The following is a 22872-nucleotide window of genomic DNA, read 5'->3' as shown; positions in this document are numbered from 1 at the left end:
CATTACACGGGCACTCTGACTGCTCGTAATTAAGATTAATCACTCTGCCATGCTCGCTCTCGCACACAAAATGCCACATCGGGCACGCGTACATTACTTACAGCCTATCACTTCAAGGCTACTACATACACAGCACAGGGAAGACGAATCACTGACCAGATGCCAGAAAACGCTAAGGAATGTCTGGAATTTCTCTCTCCAAGGCCCTCTTCTTCTTTTTTTTCTCCTTTAACATTAGTTCTCTAACTCCTCCCCCAGGGGGAGGAGTCCGAGCCCTAAAAACTATACTCACCCTCAACCCTAATAAATACCTTGCCACTAAAAACCCATACCCACCCTAAACCCTAAAAGTTCCATTGCCACCCAAAAGCAAAATATTTCCTCGCCACCCAAAAACCCATACCCACCATAAACCCTAGAAAGTCCCTCGCCACTTAAAAACCCATATGCACCCTAAAACCTAAAAAAACCCATATTACCTGAAAACCCATAGCCAACCTAAAACATAAGAAATCTCTTACCACCCAAAAACCCATCGCCACCCTAAACCCTACAAATTCCTGTGCCGCCCAAAAAGCCATACCCACTCTAAACCTTAAAAAGCCCTTATCACCCACAAACCTATACTTACCCTAACCACTAAAAAATACCTTACCACCAAAAGTTAATACCCACCCTAATCCCCAGAGATTCCCTTGCCACCCAATAACACATACCCACCCTAAACCTTACAACCAAAAACCCATAACCATCCAAAACCCTAAAAATTCCTTATCACAGAAAAACCCATACCCACCCTTAACTATAAAATTTCCCTTTCCCCCTAAAAACTCACACCCACCCTCAACCTTAAAAATTATCTTGCCACCCAATTACGCATACACACTGTTTTTTTCACCTCATTGTGTTCTTCTCTATCGTCAATGACATATAATTGTATATTAGTAGGCAGTATCTCCGCCTTTAAAAAATAAAAGTGGATGGCTACTTCTCAAAGCACCAACTTCCATCATTACCATTTGGCATAATATTGAGACCCGGTTGAAATTTAAATGAAGCTGCTTGAGTCATGTAATTTCTAGAATTTCATGCTACAGTTGTTTTAAAAATTCCATAAAAAGTCAAATATAATCCTAATGCAGAACTCTATTCCTGTAGTGAAGAAACAGCACTCTACCTCATCAAAGGCAATTACTCCCGCATTATAAGTTTATAAAGCTAGAGCTCAATCAGCTACACTTTATGGATCTGAGCTATGGGAGGAGAAAATCTTCAACCTCTCATAATTGGGGAAAACAAAATCATGAGAATGCTTACACGTTTGCCCAAAAACACCCTGATGATCTTTCTTACACATGAAATTGGGATAAAAAGAATAGGATATCTTGCTGCATGGAGGCTATTGGCCTATTGGATCAGAATTTGGACAACCGAGGAATTAGAGACTTACAGGCAGTCCTTGAGGGAGCTACTGCATTTGGATGTATTTGTCACTCTTCCCTGGTTGGCCCACATCCGTAAATGGCTCATCAACTTAGGTTTGAGCTGCTACTGGGCAACCCCGAGCTTGCTGACCCATGATTCAAAGAGAGAGATCAAATCTATATACTGGGTATTCATAACGCACATAGTCACTTTAAATCCTGAGTTGGGGAGACTGACTATTTAATTTTTGATTTTTAAACTGACTGAGAGCTTTGAGCCCTTTTTAGAAGAGATTGAACCCAACTGGCAAAGTCTCTCTATATGAAATTTACAGCTAAATGGGCAAAACCTCAACTGATGGCTAGTGATCCTAAATGCTCACTGTTTACATTAGGTGCTAATGAGGATATTGCGCATGTTCTATCCTTTTGCGCAGTATATACTACCCCCAGACGTAAGCTCCTGTGCAGAAGTTTGAACATCAGGAGCTACTTAGAGTCGCTTAGAATTTTAAAATCTGACAGTGGCCAATTTATTATACTTGGCGTTAGCAAATTTTTGTTAGCTGTCAGTCATATAAGATATAAGAATGGGTTTAATTGATTTTTAGAATTTTGTATGTATTTCTAACTTTTTAATGGTTTTAGATTGAATCATCAAACACTTCCAGCAGTAGTGGAGCCCAAATTGGTCCGCTCACGCTAATTGAATAGTTATCTTTGTACTGTATTGGCAAGAACTGTAATTAAATCAAGTACAATAGGGGTCAAGACTAAAAGGAAAAAATGTAAAAAGCGTATATGTCTTGCATTTTAGACCCTTGTAAATAAAACACATTTTTATGTTTATATTTAGATGAATGTAAATTACAATGGGTCTGATTCACAGAACTCACTTAAGACAAATTCCTAAACTTATACTACTTTTGGTATTCACAGAATGGATTTCCAACTACTAACTTTATGTCCGCACTCGAGCCGGAGGTTCCGGCCCGGAGGCGGAGGTTCCGGCCCGGAGGCGGAGGTTCCGGCCCGGAGGCGGAGGTTCCGGCCATGGCTAAATCTTCGCCACCGGCCGGAATCCCCACCTCCAGACGGAAGCTCTGCCTCTGGGTCTTAAGCTCCACCTCCAGGTCAGAAGCTCCGCCTCTGGGCCGGAATCTCCGACCTGAGTGCGAACGTAAAGTTAGTAGTCGGAAATCCATTCTGTGAATACCAAAAGTAGTAAGTGCATTCTGTGAGTACCAAAAGTAGTAAGTGGCATTCTGTGAATACCAAAAATAGTAAGTTTAGGATTTTGTCTCAAGTTAGTTTTGTGAATCGGGCCCAAAATGTACACAGATTTGTTTTATAAGCTTTTATGATTCTTTGAATCGAATAAAGATTTTTGATTTGATATAAAAATTCCAGTGCCACCTCACATAAGTATGTGGCATTTGTGGCAAAAGTTTATCACAAATGCATGGGACTCATACAAATGTGCAGAACATGAGAGCCTTTTCCTTTTGCCACTTATGTTTTTTCGTGCTATGTTTTTACTGCAAAATTGCAAAACTCATTTCGTGCTCAAATATAGCACTAAATAATGTATTTTGCATTTGTGTAATTTTATATGATTTCGCATAATTTTCCTGAACATTTGCATAACTAAACAAAACCAAACTAAGCAAATTTTGTACACGCTATCATTTTACACACTTGACAGTATCTCTGCTTTGCAGACGTTGCCAAAAGGATTACTAGGCTTTCCCTGTGTATCCCTATAGTGTATTTGCACACATCACTCTGCTGTCCACCTGACTAGACGAGTGCTGCCTATTTACTTTAGTTCTAACTATGTTATAATTTGCGTGCCGATCTCTCACGGATCCAGCTCCTTTGATATGCACTATGCCCCAAGACAAGAAAAGAGCACCTCTCTGGTCACTCACCCATGAAATCAAAACACTTCCCATATAGAATGATAATAAATACATCCTCTGCCAGCCTCGCACACCCTCATGGTTCAGTATGCTACCTGTCCAAAAATATGCTTCGGCACCCCACATGAATCACTGTACACTACGATACAGTAGCAGGGCCCTAATTTCTAATGTCAAGATCAGGCTTTTGTTGGCTCTTCACCCTGCCCAGTGCCGCTGTACCTGCTGCACTAATCATAACTGCTTCCTTATGCTCTATGCTTGGAGTTGGACTAGACTGCAGGGAGATTTTCACCTCCTTCATCTCTGGTGCCACTATGGCGTAGAGTAGGTTGGAGGAGAGTATTATACAGTGGTCTGTCATACAAGTGGAGTAGCATGCAGTGGCGTAGAGTGGAATAGCGTACAGCGGAGTGGTGAACAGTGGAGTGGCGTAGAGTAGCATGTAACATAAAGGTTTAGATGGAGTGGCATGGAGTGGCATAGAGTGGCATGCCGTTGAGAAGACTGGAGTGGCATGTCGTACATTAGATGGAGTTTTGCGCCATAGAGTTGCCTGTCATACAGTGTAGTGGCGTAGAGTAGACCGGAGGAGAGTGTCATGCAGTGGATTGTTGTAGAGTGCTGCAGACTGAAGTGTCGTACAATGTGGTAGTGTGGACTAGAGTGGAATGGCATAGAGTGGAATAGTGTACAGTGAGGTAGCATAGAGTGGAGTGACATAGAGTGGAGTAGATTGAATGGAGGGGTGTGTTGTAGAGTAGAGAGAAGTGGAGTAGAGTGCATTGGTGTGTCAGAGTAGAGTGGAGCTGAGTAGAGTGGTATGCCATATAGTAGAGTAGAGTGGCGTGTTATAGAGTGACATGGCATACGGTGTAGGGGCATGAAGTGAAGTGCCATAGAGTGGAGTGGTGTAGAGTAGTGGTGAGTAGAGTGCAGGAGAGTGTCATAAAGTGGACTGTCATAGAGTGGAGTGACAAAGTGTGGTGCTGTAGAGTGGATTGTTATATAGTGTGGTAGTGTGGGGTAAAGTGGAGTGGAATACATTGGAGGAGAGTGCTGTAGAGTGGAGTAGAGTGTTGTACATTTTGTTTTGTAACAAACTTTGTTGAGCCTTCAGTCAGAATACAATACACCTTTTCAAGTAACATTGGCATTTTCATTTTTGTTGGCCGTTATCCCGTCCTGCTCCTTAATTATGTTTACAAACCTCAAATCATGGTATCCAGCATTACACATTATGAAATATATATTTTAATGAAACGAACATATGGATTTGGCTACAATATTTACTAATGTCTTAAAGGAGCCTTGTCTTGCATCTGTACTTTCAAGCCTTAACCTGTAGTAACTACCCTCTCCCCCCCTCCCCTACCTGGTCCGTCTGCGTTCTGTCTTCCATTGCATCTCACCACCTTGAGTTATCAATGGTCTCTGACCTGTATTTCCAATGTACCTTGGATCATTGTGTGTAATTTGTTCTAGCTGCCACTAACTATGCAATCATTGTTGTAAGTATTTATAAGGTGAGGGTCAACAAATGCAATTGGGATGTCTAGTTGTGTAAATTCTTCTAGCATAGTGTCCCAGTCCAAGGAGATAGGGCGTTTTCTCAGTACTCGCGTCTCCTCCCGTCTGAGTGCCTCGCTCTCGGCACTACCCCATCTAACCACCTCCTCATGCCAAATGTGTAGTGTGGGGCTCCATCTCATAGTAATCACTCTGATAGCCAATATTATCGCTAGGTCCAGAAAACGCAAGTTAACTTTCTGGTTTTTAGCGCGCTTGTGCAAGCCCAAAAGGCACTCTTAATATGTTGTCTGTTATTGTGAGGTGTGGGATTTCTATGAGCGTATTCCGGATCTGACCCCAATAGTCCCTGAGGTGCGGGCATTCCCATAACATGTGCACAAAGCCAGCGTCCTTCGCCTTGCATCTCGGGCAACAGTTCTGGGCCTCTGGGAACATGCACTTTATCCTCTTCGGGGTTAAGTAAGATCTGTGGAGAACCATAGTTTGTATGAACTTAAGTTTGGCGTTTCGGGAGACTCTCTTGGGATGTTCTAGAATATTTTCCCAGGCCTTGTCTGCAATCGGCCCGCCCGCAGTTTCTGCCCAAGTAGAGTGTCGTACATTGTGATAGAGTAAAGTGGCATACAGTGTCGTCAAGTAGAGTTGCATAAGTGGTGTAGAGTGGAGTAGTGAAGTACAATGAAGTAGAGTGCAATAGTGTCTCATTGAGTACAGTGAAGTAAAGAAGTGTGGAGTGGCCTAGCTGGAGTTGTATAGTGTTGTACAGTGGAGTATAGTTTTGTATAGTGGCATAGAGTGAAATAGAGTGTAGCAGTGGAATAGAGTGTTGTATAGTGGACAAGTGTAGAATGTCATAGTGTAGAGAAGAGTGTTGTAGAGTGGAGAGATGTGTTGCAGAGTATAATAGGGTGGTGTAGTGTTTTGAAACCTAAAACCTGCATTTGAGCTAGTCCCACAAACAAAACTCTGGTCAGTTATGGAGAGAGTGGGGGTCCCTAGTAACATATCAACATTAATCTGCCTACTCAATGACAGTTATGTCCAAGTGTGGAGGGCTAGTCAGGGTTAACTGGCAGAATGAAGCGCCATGAATAAAGGCGTGCGACAGGTATACATGCTTACTCTATTATTTTCTTTTTATTTATATGATTTAATTGCATAGTTCATGCTAATGCATCTCCAATACATGCAGATAGCAAAGTCTCTCTGTTATTGTTTGCGAAAGATACACTGCTTGCCTCAAAAACCCTCAGAGGGTTACAACTTTTAATTGAATACTTTTTGCCGATGTGCATAGAGAGTAGATTGGGGACAACGTCCTCCAAACCAGATTATATAACCATCAATCTGCAAAAATCATATCGGGAGAATATCCATGAGTGGAGTAAATCTTTAAAGGGTAAAAATTGACTTTTAGTATTTGGGACAAAGATAATGGCACATTTGTCTTTCAACAAAGCAATAATCTGAACCTGCCTCTGTCTTAACTTCCTTAGCCTAACATTACACAGCTCTACCACCTAATTTTCAATGATTCAGCATGAAAATGTATTTCTCAAAATGTCTATGATCACACACATTCTCTTTTGCAACCGTGGTAATACTATAGTCACACATCATCTCTGTTGGGACCTGGGCATCTCTATAATCACACACCATCTCTTTGGGGACCTGGGCATGTCTATAATCACACACTATCTCTGTGGGGACCTGGCAGTGTCTATAATCACACACCATCTCTGTGGGGACCTGGGAGTGTCTATAATCACACACCATCTCTGTGGGGACCTGGGCGTGTCTATAATCACACACATTCTCCTTGGCGACCGTGGTAATACTATAGTCACACACCATCTCAGTGTGGACTAAAGCATTCCTGTAATTAAACGCAAGCTCTGTTTTTGGCTTGAGCATCATCAGCTTTGCGTTCTCTTTATGGGGCTTTGGAATACTGAAAAATAATCAAGTTACACTTTTGGTCTAAGTTTACATTTATGAAACTGAAAAGTAGAAAAGTTAGATTTTTTGTCTAAGTTTACCTTTGTGAATCAGGCCCTATTTTAATGAAGACTTAAACACAATCATCTTCATGCACTATCTCTGGGAGGACTTAAACATCGCTATAATAACACACTATCTTTGTGGGGGCTTCAAAAAACTATATTAAAACACTATCTTTGTGGGGACTTGAACATCACCATAAAACATACCATCTCTGTGGGGACTTGAGCATTCCTGTATTTAAACGCAAGCTCCGTTTTGACTTGGATCACAAGGGGGTGCCACGAGGCACAGGGTCAAGGCTGATTTGCATTTAGCTGGGTCTGAACTGGGGTGACGAAGTGAGCTAAAGAACGATGATGGTTTCAACCCAGATCTGTGACTGGGGGTGAGTGACTGGAAAGTTTCAGCACTCTGTCCATCATCTCCTTGTGTTTGCTTCGACTTGATCATCAGCTTCACATTCTCTGTATGGGGCTTTGTGAATATTGAAAAGTAGGAAAGTTAGACTTTTGGTCTAAATTAACGTTTGTGAATACTGAAAAGTAGTAAAGTTAAACTTTTTGCCCAAGTTTACCTTTGTGAATTGCGCCCTATTTTAAGGAGGACTTAAACACAATCACTTTCGTGTACTATCTCTGTGGAGACTTAAACATCACTATAATAACACACTATCTTTGTGGGGACTTAAATAACAGTGTAAGAACACACCATCTCTGTGGGGACTTTAACATCTCTATGATAACACACCAACTCTGTGGGGACTTGAGCATTCCTAAAATTACTCCCATCCTCTGTGTGGACTTGAACATCATTAGCTTCACAGTCTTTATAATGAGATTTAAGCTTTGAATGTACACACTATTTCTATGGAGACTTAAACACAATGATCTTCACCCACTATCTCTGTGGGGACTTGAACATCTATTTTGGCTTAAATGTAAGCAGCTAATCAAGCTCTGGTTTCCACTGACTATATTCCTTGGTTCCATATGTTAATTTATTTATTTGTTTCCTTATCTCCAAAGATTTTAAGCACTTATAAATAGGTTAAATACAGCATTAAGTGTCTTTCTTTAAGCTTGATATGATATTTTCTGGCACATTAACAGAATCTGTCTTTAATGTATACCCCTAGTATATATGCAGCGATTCATATATGAATAGATGATAATGTTGTTTGTGCATATTGTTGATAAAATAAACATTTAGCCGTGTGCCTTCAACTGTATTCAATCACAAATAGTGGTACAGACTAAGTCCCCACAAGGATGGTAGCACATGTTCAAGTCCCCACAAGGATGGTGCTGTGCGCGCGATTAAATAACAATATATTTGCAAATTTTAAGCAGGATCCTGTATCCTGAATTTTTTCTTAACATTTTTCTGTTATTAGTGTATTTTAAAAACATTGGGAACGTTTAGTCCCCACAAGGCAGGTATTCACACATAGTCCCAACATGGGTGGGTGTGTGGGGGTGTGTGGGGGTGTGTGGGGGTGTGTGAGGGTGTGTGAGGCTGTGTGGGGGTGTGTGGGGGTGTGTGTGTGTGTGTCTGTCTGTCAGTCTCTCTGTCAGTCTCTCTGTCAGTCTCTCTGTCTGTCTCTCTCTCTGTCTCTCTCTCTGTCTCTCTCTCTGTCTCTCTGTCTCTCTCTCTGTCTCTCTCTCTGTCTCTCTCTCTGTGTGACAGACCAGAATCGCCGCGCGTGCCCCGGTCTGTCTCCCTCGACGACAATAGGTCTCGAGAGCTCCTATGCCCCACCAAGGTCTGGATTACCAGAAGACACTGAGGGCTGTGAGGAATAGATTAGATGGGCGGCTCATTTACGGAAGCAAATCCGGGATTGCTTGAGTGGCCCAGCGTTGCATATGGTGGTTGCGCTTGGCTTGACTGTATCCCACATACCTCTGCTTCTAGACCTTCTGTTGAAACTAATCCCAACCACGGGCACGTTAGAGCAATACCAGCATTCTATATGATATACCAGTGTGAAGAGTGCCATCTTAGAATAAACACTTTAAAACGTGTAGCACCTGCGTTTATATTAATAGCATTAGAAAAAGGTGAACTAGAGAAAGCATCGATGAAAGAAAAAGCTTTTAAATCGCAGCTTGTATCAACATATTGGGCATGATAAAACTATAACTTTGCTTTTACTTTAGGGAACAATTATACAGTTCAAAATGTAATACAAAGAATCACACAGCGACACTGGGGGTAGAAGGCTTTAAGGTGCTGAACATCTTAAGACTGAACCTGGACGAGAGCAGAGCGAATTTACAGGAGCAGAGAGGGAGGACGTGCCAAACTATAAACCTAGCTCACATGCCCTGGGCGCAGATTACATGTGACGTCTGTCCTACATACAAGACGGGTCCATATTCTAGCGGGACCTGGACTATGTCATTTTAAGCTCAGCCCAATGCTATGCAATTAAGAGATTTAAAGCTGTTGGGATATATATGCGAAGTCTCACAAATGTATTGCAGCGATACCAAGGAGAGCAGTTGTAGTGAGGCACCACCTTGAAAACTTAGTTGTCACCGAAAGTGATCAAGTTTGCAGCCTGTCGCTATACATAACCACCGTGAGACACTCACTGTACTATTATAAGATGAAAAGCAACTGTGCAGTGTTCCACAGTACAGTGTAACTTGCGGTAGCATAAAAACAGATGTGCACCGTTCCCTTAGAGCCAATTAGTCTCAGTTACTGTACATCATTCTTTGCACTAGTCAAAATCTACCATCAAACACTGGAGTGGATTGAAAAGCTGTCCCTAAACATCTTTCACTGTATGAGGACAGGAGCTGTGTCTCCAGCATTATCTGCGAGAAGCCGTGAAATCATAAAACAGAGTCAGTATGCATCACTATTCGAGACTACAAGGGAATACTGTAGCTCTACTGATCTATGGGAGAGCAAGAGGCTGTCACCGTCCTTCACTCCGTGAAATGGCGAGACTTGCACTGTACATTCGAGAGACAAGGGCCTGCAGCTGCACCGGATTGTAATGTCCAACCACAGCTTTGCGCTATTAAGCTAACAGCGCAGGGCCAAAACCTGCTATCCTCTCCTGCAGGAGTCTAGGCAGGTCATGCGCTCGCTGTCTACTGGCGTGAGGGTCTGTCTTACTGAATCAAAAACAACTAGAGAGTGCTATAATCTATAAAAAACATAAACTCACTAGGAGAGATGTTAGGAAGACCTTTCACCAACCAACATCAGTGCCCCATGCGCGGTTTTGTGACTGTGTCAATGGGTGTAATGAATATATAGAAAGAAAGAAGAATGAATATACCAAAAGGAAAAAATGGGCCCCTCAGGCACCCACACTTGGTAGGTAGCCGTTTGTCTTCATCGGGTTCCCATTATTTCGTATGTAGGAAAGTACGAAAAACAACAGTGCAATTTAAAAAGAGTATAGACCACTCCCTCAACCAACAATTTTAATAGAGGGGTGATTCGAACTCAGATTAAAACCAGTGTGCTTGTGCGGACAGCAAAGAGTTAAGTAAATTTGAACCCCCTGTCCTAAAAACGGTCGACATGTTTCAGCTGGATGGTCTTATTCGACCCAGCATTCCTCAGGACCAGTGAAAAAAGTAACTCACCCAGCGCGGCAGTACACCCCCTAAAGTGCCTACTCACGTTGGATGGAGGTTCGAAAGAACACGTTTTCACCAACTTTTGTTCGTTGTGCTGGAAAAAACTTCAGATGTATTACCTCTGTTCTGTGAGGATTATGGAATCTGTAAAATAATTCAATAACCAGAAATCATACCCATTCATAAGTAAAAATGTTACTTCATTTATTACATTAACCAATTGTACCTTCTGGTTTACCCATCAATCTCCCTGTGACGCATTCAAACCAGTGTGTGTTAAATCAAAAAAACTTGTAGACCACCCTAGCTGTTATGCTGGACGGATGTATAAACTTACTCCACTGTTACCCTTGTCAACCATGGAGGAATGGGTATACCAACTAAACCCACTGTTAACCATTTTCAAAGCAGAGCGTTATGTACTGCTGGATCATCTCTAATCAAATTATTTATACCTCATTTATCAGGGACCATGGCTGCGTTCCCGCCCAGTATCCCCCTTGTGTAACAACATTAAAAACAAAGTTTTCCTTAAAAACAAAATTATATACGGACTTTTGATCTTAATGTCCATATCAGTTTAGATATATCACGCTTGTTGCATCGGAAGTTCATTAATATGATGGAACTCACTCTGTTAGTGTCCCAGTCTTTACTTCAATTATAGAGAAAGACGAGCATTCCCTTTAGGATCTGTCAAGGAGAAAAAACGAAAATTCTAGCTTCTAATCAAGTGCATGTTCTCTTGTATTAAGTTGAAAAAAGACCTCGAAATCGGTCATCTGAACGTTATTACTAAACTGAGTCAGTGCAATTTTTAGTGGTGACTTACTGCATCGATCCTACCGAAATGACCCCATGAGTCCGTGGTGGGGGAATTCTTCACGTCAGCGTCTAATTAAAAACAACGTGAAAGCAATTATTTCATTACCCAGTGAAATGGAGTCAACTCAGTTTTATTTTAGTTCATTTAAAAAGGGGAGTGATGACAAATTGACTTTAGAGCCAAATAGCATTAAACATCCACGCAACGGCAGTAAGTCTCACTAACCCTAGTACTCGAACACGATTTTCTGTGGCGATTGCATTGCTCTAATACTAATGGTTCCTGCTCAGAAACTGAAACATGACAGAGCGTGTAGCATAAGAATCGAAAATGGGGGTATAAAAGTGCTCGTTTACTCACTAGCTTGCTGACGACTCCCCACATTTCCACCTAGTTCTGGCTCAGCCACGGCTCGAAGAAGAACTCGAGCAGCGGTCAGAATGTTCATTTCAACTTCCGTAGAAACCACGTGACCTAAGTGCTTAACTCTTCCAGGGTCGGCTCAGACTACAGAATCATGAAATTTAAAGCTATAGTTACTTAATTTAGCTAGTATACACTCCATTCTGCACTGAAAAAACCAAAAGGCACGAAAACCAGCCAAAAGTAAAGCCGTTAATCCTCCAGATTTCAACCCTTACAGTGCAACTACTACAAAGAGCTTTTATTTACGTCCCCAACCGGGTCCCCGGTCTGGAGCCACTTGTTGGAATGGTAAACAGGTATCAGCCCGATTATCGACCTGAGAATCAAGGGGAAAATCGGCAATAAATACACACCTGTAGTCTGAGCCGACCCTGGAAGAGTTAAGCACTTAGGTCACGTGGTTTCTACGGAAGTTGAAATGAACATTCTGACCGCTGCTCGAGTTCTTCTTCGAGCCGTGGCTGAGCCAGAACTAGGTGGAAACGTGGGGAGTCGTCAGCAAGCTAGTGAGTAAACGAGCACTTTTATACCCCCATTTTCGATTCTTATGCTACACGCTCTGTCATGTTTCAGTTTCTGAGCAGGAACCATTAGTATTAGAGCAATGCAATCGCCACAGAAAATCGTGTTCGAGTACTAGGGTTAGTGAGACTTACTGCCGTTGCGTGGATGTTTAATGCTATTTGGCTCTAAAGTCAATTTGTCATCACTCCCCTTTTTAAATGAACTAAAATAAAACTGAGTTGACTCCATTTCACTGGGTAATGAAATAATTGCTTTCACGTTGTTTTTAATTAGACGCTGACGTGAAGAATTCCCCCACCACGGACTCATGGGGTCATTTCGGTAGGATCGATGCAGTAAGTCGCCACTAAAAATTGCACTGACTCAGTTTAGTAATAACGTTCAGTTGACCGATTTCGAGGTCTTTTTTCAACTTAATACAAGAGAACATGCACTTGATTAGAAGCTAGAATTTTCGTTTTTTCTCCTTGACAGATCCTAAAGGGAATGCTCGTCTTTCACTATAATTGAAGTAATGACTGGGACACTAACAGAGTGAGTTCCATCATATTAATGAACTTCCGATGCAACAAGCGTGATATATCTAAACTGATATGGACATTAAGATCAAAAGTCCGTATATAATTTTGTTTTTAAGGAAAACTGTTTGTTTTTAATGTTGTTACACAAGGGGGATACTGGGCGGGAACGCAGCCATGGTCCCTGATAAATGAGGTATAAATAATTTGATTAGAGATGATCCAGCAGTACATAACGCTCTGCTTTGAAAATGGTTAACAGTGGGTTTAGTTGGTATACCCATTCCTCCATGGTTGACAAGGGTAACAGTGGAGTAAGTTTATACATCCGTCCAGCATAACAGCTAGGGTGGTCTACAAGTTTTTTTGATTTAACACACACTGGTTTGAATGCGTCACAGGGAGATTGATGGGTAAACCAGAAGGTACAATTGGTTAATGTAATAAATGAAGTAACATTTTTACTTATGAATGGGTATGATTTCTGGTTATTGAATTATTTTACAGATTCCATAATCCTCACAGAACAGAGGTAATACATCTGAAGTTTTTTCCAGCACAACGAACAAAAGTTGGCGAAAAAGTGTTCTTTTGAACCTCCATCCAACGTGAGTAGGCACTTTAGGGGGTGTACTGCCGCGCTGGGTAAGTTACTTTTTTCACTGGTCCTGAGGAATGCTGGGTCGAATAAGACCATCTAGCTGAAACATGTCGACCGTTTTTAGGACAGGGGGTTCAAATTTACTTAACTCTTTGCTGTCCGCACAAGCACACTGGTTTTAATCTGAGTTCGAATCACCCCTCTATTAAAATTGTTGGTTGAGGGAGTGGTCTATACTCTTTTTAAATTGCACTGTTGTTTTTCGTACTTTCCTACATACGAAATAATGGGAACCCGATGAAGACAAACGGCTACCTACCAAGTGTGGGTGCCTGAGGGGCCCATTTTTTCCTTTTGGTATATTGATTCTTCTTTCTTTCTATATATTCATTACACCCATTGACACAGTCACAAAACCGCGCATGGGGCACTGATGTTGGTTGGTGAAAGGTCTTCCTAACATCTCTCCTAGTGAGTTTGTTTTTTATAGATTATAGTACTCTAGTTGTTTTTGATTGATTATCCTAAGGGGTGTGAGAGTATTTCACTTTGCCCTTACTCTCTTGTTGTTTATTCAGGGTCTGTCTTACTGGTCAAATGTTACCCCACGGGCAGCACGATGTAATAAGTGGACATCTTTCCACTTGCATCACCACAAGTAAAATCCTGCACCTGAAGATTTTTCTCAACTAGTGCCCGAAACCGTGTCAAACGAGTGCCTGTCCCACTGCCCTTCCTGCGCCTTCCATAACCCAACATCTTACCAGAAGAAGGTATTAGTCCCGTCGTCAAACACCTCAGACTCTACGCTGTACGCAGCTCGCTGCTCTGTAGGAGCAGCAGATCCATTCACCTGCCGGAGCGGCGAGCCCCGGCCGCTGACTGGAACCTTGCGACCCTCGCTCATCTTGCAGGTTCAGCACGGGGCCGTTGGACGTGGGAAGCTCAGCTGTGCGCATGCACCATCAGCCGCCGCTGTTCTACTAGCCGGCAACCCCCATGCAGCGCGACACTGCCGACGGGGGTGACGTCATTCACCTGGGTCGCGTGATTAGCGTTGTTCTCAACTGGAATGTGGGGCGGGAGCTTCTTCACCTGAAAGAGGAGGGCTGAGCAAGGAGGGCATTGGTACCCCCGCATGCCCCTGGGCACATCTCAGCACAGCAGCCAATGCCTGCAGCATTCCGAGCAGTCTCAAGAAATGCAATACTCCAGTTCTTATTTTCTCTTAAACAACGGCTGAGTTTTCAAGATATAAATGCAACAAATTGAACAAGAGACCCGGTGAGTGGGGTGGGCGGGGGCTGTGTGTGTGTGTGTGTGTGTGTGTGTGCGCGCGCGCTCGCGGGGGTGAACGGGGTTGTGTGTGCCTGCGTGTGTGTGCATTCGTGAGTGTGGCTGTGTGTGTGTGCGCGCGTGATTGAGAGAGGCGAGAGGCTGACGATGTGAATGTGGGACAGGAGATGTGCACGGCGCCGGGCTGGACGTGCGCGTCCACAGACCCCAATCGCTGCGCGTACCCTGGTCTGTCTCCCTTGAGAGGCATCTCGACGACAATAGGTCTCGAGGGTGAGACCTAAAAAGTACATTAGGATTCTATGACTCTCCTAGGAAAGATGATGGACCTTCTAAAGGAATGCCTAATCCAAGTGATCTCACACTAGGCAGGCCCAAAGATCCAACAATAACTCTGGGTGCCAGTATTGGTATTTCTGGGTTAGGAAGTTGCATTTTCGTTTGCTATGTGCAATCTGATCAGATGATGCAACATAGATGGAAGTTGTTGCTTAGCCACTGATTTTCCTCATGAGTTTCCTAGACCTTCTGCAGTGCGTTCTTCATACTTTCCACATCATTTAACATGAAGCTGCTCCGTTCTGAAGTAGTGAGAAAAGCAGTGCCATTGGGAATTTATTTACAGCCCAATTTTCCCCGTCTGAATACTCTTTCCCTAGCCTGAGAAATAGAAAAGGCTGATCATCAAACCCCCTCAGAAGGAGGGGGAGATTGTCACATTGCTGTTTGCTCCTATTTTTCTGTATGATGATAAACATGTTTTTGTGCAAGTCAGCTTTGCTAGCCGTGGGTCACTTGACATACTCCTGGCTATCTAGCTTCTTTCATGTTTGTCTTGTCTCTTAAAGGGGAGAAGATCATTTTGACATAGTTGTTAGGATGTCTAGAAGTATCCTGCCACTGCCATATTAATCTGTACGTTTTTTAAAGTTCAAGATACTTCACTATTATAATGATAGCTTGTTTCTTGTGGAGGCTTAAACTGTGACAGTAACTTTACTGGTCATTGTTCTGGAGTTGACCTGTAGCGGTATCTTGGTGTTCTTTGTATAAACCCAGATATTTTCATTTTAGGTTATGTTCTAGTTGTGCTTCAAGTTATGTCTTGTAGGTTTTACTCTAGTAGTCTATGTAGTTCACGCTGTTAGCCCTAATATGCTATGAACTACAGCACTCTGCTCATTCACATCACATTGTACTAAAACTACTTGCCCCCAAAAGCTCTTGAAATTTACCTAGTTGTGTTAAAAACAGTGTTATGCTGCAAACGATATGCTTTATTTAATGTACTTTCTTTCTCCCCCATAGTTACTCTCCTTCCGAAGCACACAAGCCAACTTCCTTATGTTGTGGATCTTCATCTGACTCTGGTAAATGTTTGTCATTGTGTATAATTCTAAGGCACATCCTCAAACTCTTTGACTGCTGTGTGAATTTTTCTAGGTGTTTTAAATTCTGCCCCAAAAATGGTGAACTTGATCCCTCAAGAGGAAGGATGCTTGGAAGAGTTTCCCAAAATTAGTGTTCATGGAATTTTCATGGGGGTGTACTCCATGCAAGTATGTTGACTAGCCCTGCTAGACGTGCTGTCTTCTTTGTATGAGGATTTTTTGTAAGCTTGTTGGATTACATTGTACCCCAGACACATTATTTAATGATACTAAGGAGTTGCACAAATTGTATAAATTAGTCTCACTGCATGTAAAGGGCTGTGGATGATTAGTATTCAAGAAGGATACCATTCACGCTCTCATGTTTAGGGATACAGATCAAAAGAATGCACCCCTCTCTGATGTGGATGACGGGAGCATCTCACATCTTTGATATCTGAATCCAGTAATTAAAATGTAAATGCAGTTTCCTTGTAAACTAAACTCATTATCGAATATTGAAAGGTCTCACCCCTGAAAAGTACAGGGATCAGTTTAGGTCCTGGAAGAAATCTGATGCCAACACGTGGCTGGAATGTGTGGATGGGTTTTGTCGATCGTTGGATGGATGGGTGAAGGACAGTAATGTGACAGATTTTAAGGGGCTCTACAATTTGATTGCGTGGGAGCACCTGTCCAGTCTGTTTTGCAGATCCGCGCCAGCACCTAGTAGATAGTAAGCTGACTGACGCCAGGAAGCTTGCTATGGAGGCGGACCGCTGGGTAAGTACAAGGGTCCACAAGGAAGCGTTTGGGGAGACGCAGCCAAAGGTGGGCAGGCTCCCCAGCCGAATAATAGGGGGGGACAAGGTTAAAACATAGGAGTTCTCGAAAGGGCCCCAAAATAACACCCAGGATAAAGGTTCCCATCCCCCCGAGATAAGAAGCAAGGAGCCTCCACAGAAAAGCCTGCCGAGAATGGCCACGCAAGTGTTTTGCATGTGACCAGATGGGGCACATGAAGGGAGAACCTAGGTGCCTAAAGGGGACACAGCCATCCATTGGTGGGCAGTCCAAAGTGTTGGCTAGCGTAGCTCTTGGGGAGGAGGAGGAGGAGTCCCAACAGGAGGGTGGCGACCCCACAGACATTACCCTCATCTCACTAGGGGAAAGTGAGATGGTCCCAGGAGCGCAGGTGTTCCATAACACAAAGAAATACAGCACGTGGGTGACCATCAACGGGAAAAGGGTAGATTCTCTCAGAAATACTGGAGCAAGTGGGACCTCAGTTCAGTGTCACCTGGTCCCTGAGACGCAGGTAGTCCCCGGGGCATTCCACCAGGTGACCGCAGTCGACAATTCAGAGCGCCAGTGTCTAGTGGCGCAGGTTCCCTTCGAGTGTGGGGGTGGGGGGAATGTCTCAGGTCCATTGTGAGCCCTTCAATGCCTGTCCATTGTCTGCTCGGTAATGACCTGGAGCAGTCCTTTTGAAAGGATGTTGAGCTCAGGTCCCACCTGGGGATATATGACGGTACCACGCGTACTTTTACAACGCGTACCGTTACAACTCTACTTTTACCACGCAAGTCGTTACAACGACTTGCGTGGAGGGGCGCTGGATAGTAAATTTTTTAATTTACTATTCCAACTCCAGTCCCCGTGGACTCTAGGGAAAGGAGTTGGATAGTAAATTAAACTATTTACTATCCTGGAGCGCCCCCCAGCGCAAGTCGTGGTAACGACTTGCGTGGTAAAAGTAGCGTGGTAACGGTACCGCATTGTAAAAAATGCGTGGTTACCGTTGTATACCCCCACCTGGAGATGTCCCCTACGTCCTTCACTCTTTATATCTCTGTAAAGCCAGTGGATGACCGTAAAATAAAGTAGACTGGTCCATGTAGTATCTTCAGGTATCTTTATTCAAGTAGGATGTTACAGGATGAGACCCACACCAGGAGCAGCCTAACTGCTGCTCAGCCCATCACCAACTGACACTCACACACATGAACATTCCATTCACCAACATTCTCTCACACGGAGTCATGGCAAACAGTCCTCACCTCCAATGGCAGGAGAAAGATCTTCAACATGTTGGCGACAATGGATTCCTTGAAAAGTTGGCTCCCACGAGCTAAAGAAGAAGGCAGACCAACCAAAGAGCACCGCGCGAGGGCACAATAAGACGCAGGCCAAAGGGAAACATGCAGGGCCTGATGAGAGAAAACTGACAAGAGAACCTTTGATTGCTGGCAATGACAACGTTGCAATAAACTATATTGAAATTCACAAAAGCACAACTGTGGTTGGCAGAGCACGTTGTATGCTGGGAGCTGCACATGAATTGCATAGAACAGTCCAAAATCAAGTTGGCGGTGTGCACTGGTGACGCCGCCCTGGATGGCTCCGGGCTTCACAACGTGCCAACAGCTGGAAACCTTGTGGACAATCAAACGTCACAGAGGAGTGAAAGGAGGCATCGCTGGACAGCTGAAGTAAGGTAAGGTAGCGCGGGCTCTGTGTACACAGCTTGTGGCAATTTTAAAATGACAGTCAGCGGTTGAACTGCCATGGTGAAACGATAATCACATTAGGCAGTGAAGTCTGTAATATTAACAAAGAACTTAAAGTTAACGATCAATGCACCGGAGACAGTCCCACCAAAATGAACAAAAGTATTAGCTGACTATTTGCTGATTTCTCTGTTTTGTCTGAGGTGCCGGTGAGTCACTGCGGGAAAGCAGAGCTGGCAGGACGGGAAAGGCACTCACAACCAGCAGGACGTCAGACTGGCAACAGGCAGTAAAGAGGAACAGTGAATTGCTAAGAGCAGGCAGCTAGATTAAGAACAGCGGGTCTTCTCCTCTATGGCTGCAGCAAGGCAAAGCAGGTCACAGGAAAACCTGACAGCGGGAAAACACATGGAGACTAGGTCTAATCACACCACTGTGAAACTCCACACAGTAGGACAGAAACTCGCATACTAGGGTTTTAGTCAGGTTTCAGGTTTTAAAGTCTTTATTTCGATTTTTAAAAAAAATCATAAAAGACACGTTATAACACACATTAATTAATAATAAGTACATATTCATTGAATCCATAAGAATAGTATTAAACAGCGTAAGAGACAAACCTGAGACAAAGTTGCTAAAAAAAGTTTGCGAATAAGTTCCAAACAGTAATATGTAAAAGAAAAAGAAAGGGACAAACCAGTTATAAAATGTAAAATGGGTCAGAAACAATCATTTTCAGGAGCAATAAACAAAACAGAGATGCTCAATCAAAGGTACATCGACAAACAATCTCAAGGGTTAAGCTAATGTTTTGACCTGATTATCCAGGCCCACCCCAGGTATTTGGCTAGGCTCACTACAATAACCTCTGAAGTGTTAGTTTTTAATACCCAAATGGCCTCTTCAGATTTTCTAAAAGGCAGGCGCTGGAACAGTGGTTTAAGCCATTTGGCCCGCGGTGCTGAATATCTAGGACAAGCAAACAAGAAGTGACCCACTGTTACCTTGTGGCCTGGGCACCATCCACAGTGGTCCGTGGCACCAGTTGACCAATTTTTTGTAAATGTGTTCAGTGGCAATGCTCCCACCCGAAACTGGTGGTAGAGTTTCCTGTCCAAAGGTTTAGAGACTATGTCCCAGTAATGTTCACGGGTTGGGTCCAACTTAAAAGACAGGAACCTACCCGTGAGGTTGGTAGAGCAGGAAGCATTGACTCTAATCCGGCGGAGCGTAGCCCAATACAGTTCTTTAAATTCTGGTTTGGATGGGAAAATACTGGTGGAGGGGGATGTCCAAAGCTGTTCTAGCCCCATGTCTACCAAGATGGATTTAACCATTTGGAACCAGGGGATTTTCCCCGAACCCCTAATTAACCTGACTTCTGCTACCTCATTCGCAAATAGAGTGAGGTCAGGGGATGTCCATAAGCGCCTCCAGAAAGCAACCAGTCTGAATCTGGCCATCTCGTTAATCGGGGGGCATCCCAGGTCCAAGCAAAGGGGAATGGAAGGAGACGACTGTGGCAGGCCCACTAAGTTTCGCAAAAATTTACACTGGGTTTTAAACAGACCCGTAAGGTCCATGTGGCCCCACAGATCTGCACCATATAAGATTGCTGGGTTAATCTTAGCATCGTAGATCTTAAGAGCTGGGATAATCCGCTTAGTGATAGATCTTTTTTGCTCACTTAGTAGGCAGCCTGTGAGTCGGGCAAGCTTAAGATGTTGTGCACCGACTTGGGCTTTCCATCTCAGGCGACTGTCTAGAGTGACCCCCAGATATATCATATTCTCCACTTGGTCCAGGTTTACACCACCCATACTAACTGAGCTCCGGACAGGGCGGTTCTTTGTTAGGACCATAAACTTGGTTTTGCCCACGTTTACCTTAAGGTCGTTGATGGCACAGAACTCCTCAAAGCGGTCCAACGCCCGCTGTAATCCACAACGTGGTCTAGAGAGGAGTAAGGTGTCATCGGCAAAGATGAGCATTGGGAACCGTTGTCCTGCCAGCATTGGGGCGTCCGTCGGAGTATCTACAAAAAATTTGACCACTTGGTCAATAAACAGTAAAAAAAGTGTTGGCGCCAGGACACACCCCTGACGGACACCTCGAGTTACTGGAAAGGGTTCCGTCACTTGACCCTGACCCCCCACCTCACCCTCGCAAAATTGTCCTCATGCAGTTTAATTATTAAGTCAAGTAGTTCCTCAGGTATTCCCAAACTCCTCAAGACTCTCCACAATTTATCCCTCGGGACTAGATCAAACGCGGACTTCAGATCAATGAACGCTGCAAAAATGGTACCACCACCAAGCTGGACCACCTTCCAGTAGATCAGACAGAATCTGAACACCTGGTCGATGGTGCTCGTTCCCGATCTGAAGCCCGCCTGCATTGGAGATAGTATGTCCTCTGATTCGATCCAGCCTTGAACCCTGCCCAGGACCATACGTTCAATGAGTTTTTGTATGGAGTCGATGAGACTAATCGGGCGGTAATTACCTGGGTTAGACCTACTGCCTTTTTTGTAAATTGGTAATATCTCCGCCCCCTTCCAGGACTTGGGTATTCTCGCACCTACAGCTATAGAGTTGGCCACCTTGGTAATATAAGGCGTCCACAAAGCGGGGTTGGCTTTAAACAAGTCGGCGGGAATAAGATCCAAACCCGGCGCTTTCCCTCGCGTGGTTAAACTTAGTGCCAACTCGACCTCTCTTTCTGAGAAAATAATTTTCTCACCTTGAATAGGTGGGCGGAGTGCCATCCCCAAGGAACAGGGAGGTTTGGGATTCTCGGCACAAAATTGGGTCGAATAAAAAGTCACCCATTCAGTGGGGGGCACATGGTTAGCGGGGGTGCGTGCATCCGGGTCCTTCCCCCACTTAACTATTTCCCAAAATTTAATAGGGTTATTGGATGTGGAAGCTTCCAATAGGTCCGACCAGTGCTTATCCTCCCACTCCCGTTTTGCTTCCCACTGTATTTTCCTATAGGTTAGTCTAGCTGCTTTGACTGTACCCAAAACCAGGGACTTGACTGCTTTAATAAGATGGGTGTGGGCTTCCCTAAATTTTTTATTATACCATTTCTGGGGACGGATAGGTACTTTAGTGATTCCCTGGTGACATGGATGTGAAAGCAGGGATTTTAGATCATCAAAACAACGATCATGGAGGTTTATGATGTTGTTAGCCGTTTCGAGGTTGTCCCCCAACTGATCATGTATCAACATCTCGTTATATATGTTTTTAACCACAGTGTTGACCTTATCCCTTAGTGTTTCGTCCTCCACAATTCTGGACCATTTTAACCTCTTCCTATCATTCGTTAGGAAGGCATCCCCAGTCTGTGAGGTGCCGGGTTCCTCTAGTCTCGCAAGTCCTGGTAACCTTAGTTGTAATGACAAGGGGTTGTGGTCGCTTTCTGGGCGGGATAGTACTTCCATGTCCACCAACAGGGGCCAGTCTCCTAGTTTTAACAGGATGTAGTCAATACGGCTTCTTCTTAACCCGTTGTCGAATGTGTAGTTGGCTTCTTGGTCTGATCTTGCACGGCCGTTGCAGGCCCGAAAACCCCTATTTAAACAAAAAGCCATCCAATTCACAGCTGCCTCAGTTGCAATTACAGGTTTAGCGGGCAACAAATCGGGAATACCCCATACTGCATCCTCTGCAAAGCCCCAACTATCCCCTAGGTCGAGTAACGGCTCAAAGATGCAGTTTAAATCTCCTGCGAGAAGAATAACATGTTCGCTATCCAAGGCTGTCATGTTATGGTCCAATACTTCCAGCAGGGGGGGGGAGCGACCTCCTGGCAAACCTCGAGCATATATGTTGATCAGGATCAAATCCCGATGGCCGGTCTTGCTCAGCTTGATAATAAGGAGGTCCGGGTTTTGTACTGTTAGTTCTGTAGGGTGGTATCCCAAGGATTGTTTCACCCAGATCAGTAAGCCCCCTGAGGCTCGCCCTTTGACACTTCTAATAGCAGGTTTGAAGAAATTTACATAACCCTGCCTAAATATTGGTTCAGGTGCCCAGGTTTCCTGGAGTAGGATGATATCAAATTTATCCATAAACTCCAGCCAGTCTTTAGAGTGGATACGGCCCTTAACCCCAGCAACATTCCAGGACACAAGGGTAAGTGTTTCTGAAGTGGATGCCTCGGGGGGAACCACCATACCTAAATCTGTGAGGGTGCCCTGTCCACCCCCACCGTCCCACCCGTTCTCAATTCTCCCAATGAGATTCTGGTTTTTCCCGGTCTTCGGGGAAACTCCTACGTCCCTGGATGGTGATGTGGTAATCTC

The 22872-nt window shown here is 43.9% G+C and overlaps 1 protein-coding gene across 2 annotated transcripts in view; it reads left to right on the top strand.

Annotated features, from left to right (window-relative positions):
• The window catches only part of IBTK (inhibitor of Bruton tyrosine kinase), an 876521-nt gene that overhangs the window by 48573 nt on the left and 805076 nt on the right, over positions 1–22872 (top strand). For both annotated transcript variants that reach the window (XM_078648126.1, XM_078648125.1), the window contains exon 3: positions 15989–16050. The gene's annotated coding sequence lies outside the window, so the exon portion shown is untranslated. The remainder of the gene's footprint in view (positions 1–15988; positions 16051–22872) is intronic.

This window comes from Lissotriton helveticus, chromosome 6 (assembly GCF_964261635.1).
Source record: "Lissotriton helveticus chromosome 6, aLisHel1.1, whole genome shotgun sequence".
Classification (NCBI taxonomy): Eukaryota; Metazoa; Chordata; class Amphibia; order Caudata; family Salamandridae; genus Lissotriton; species Lissotriton helveticus.
This window is presented reverse-complemented; position numbering and strand designations above follow the sequence as displayed.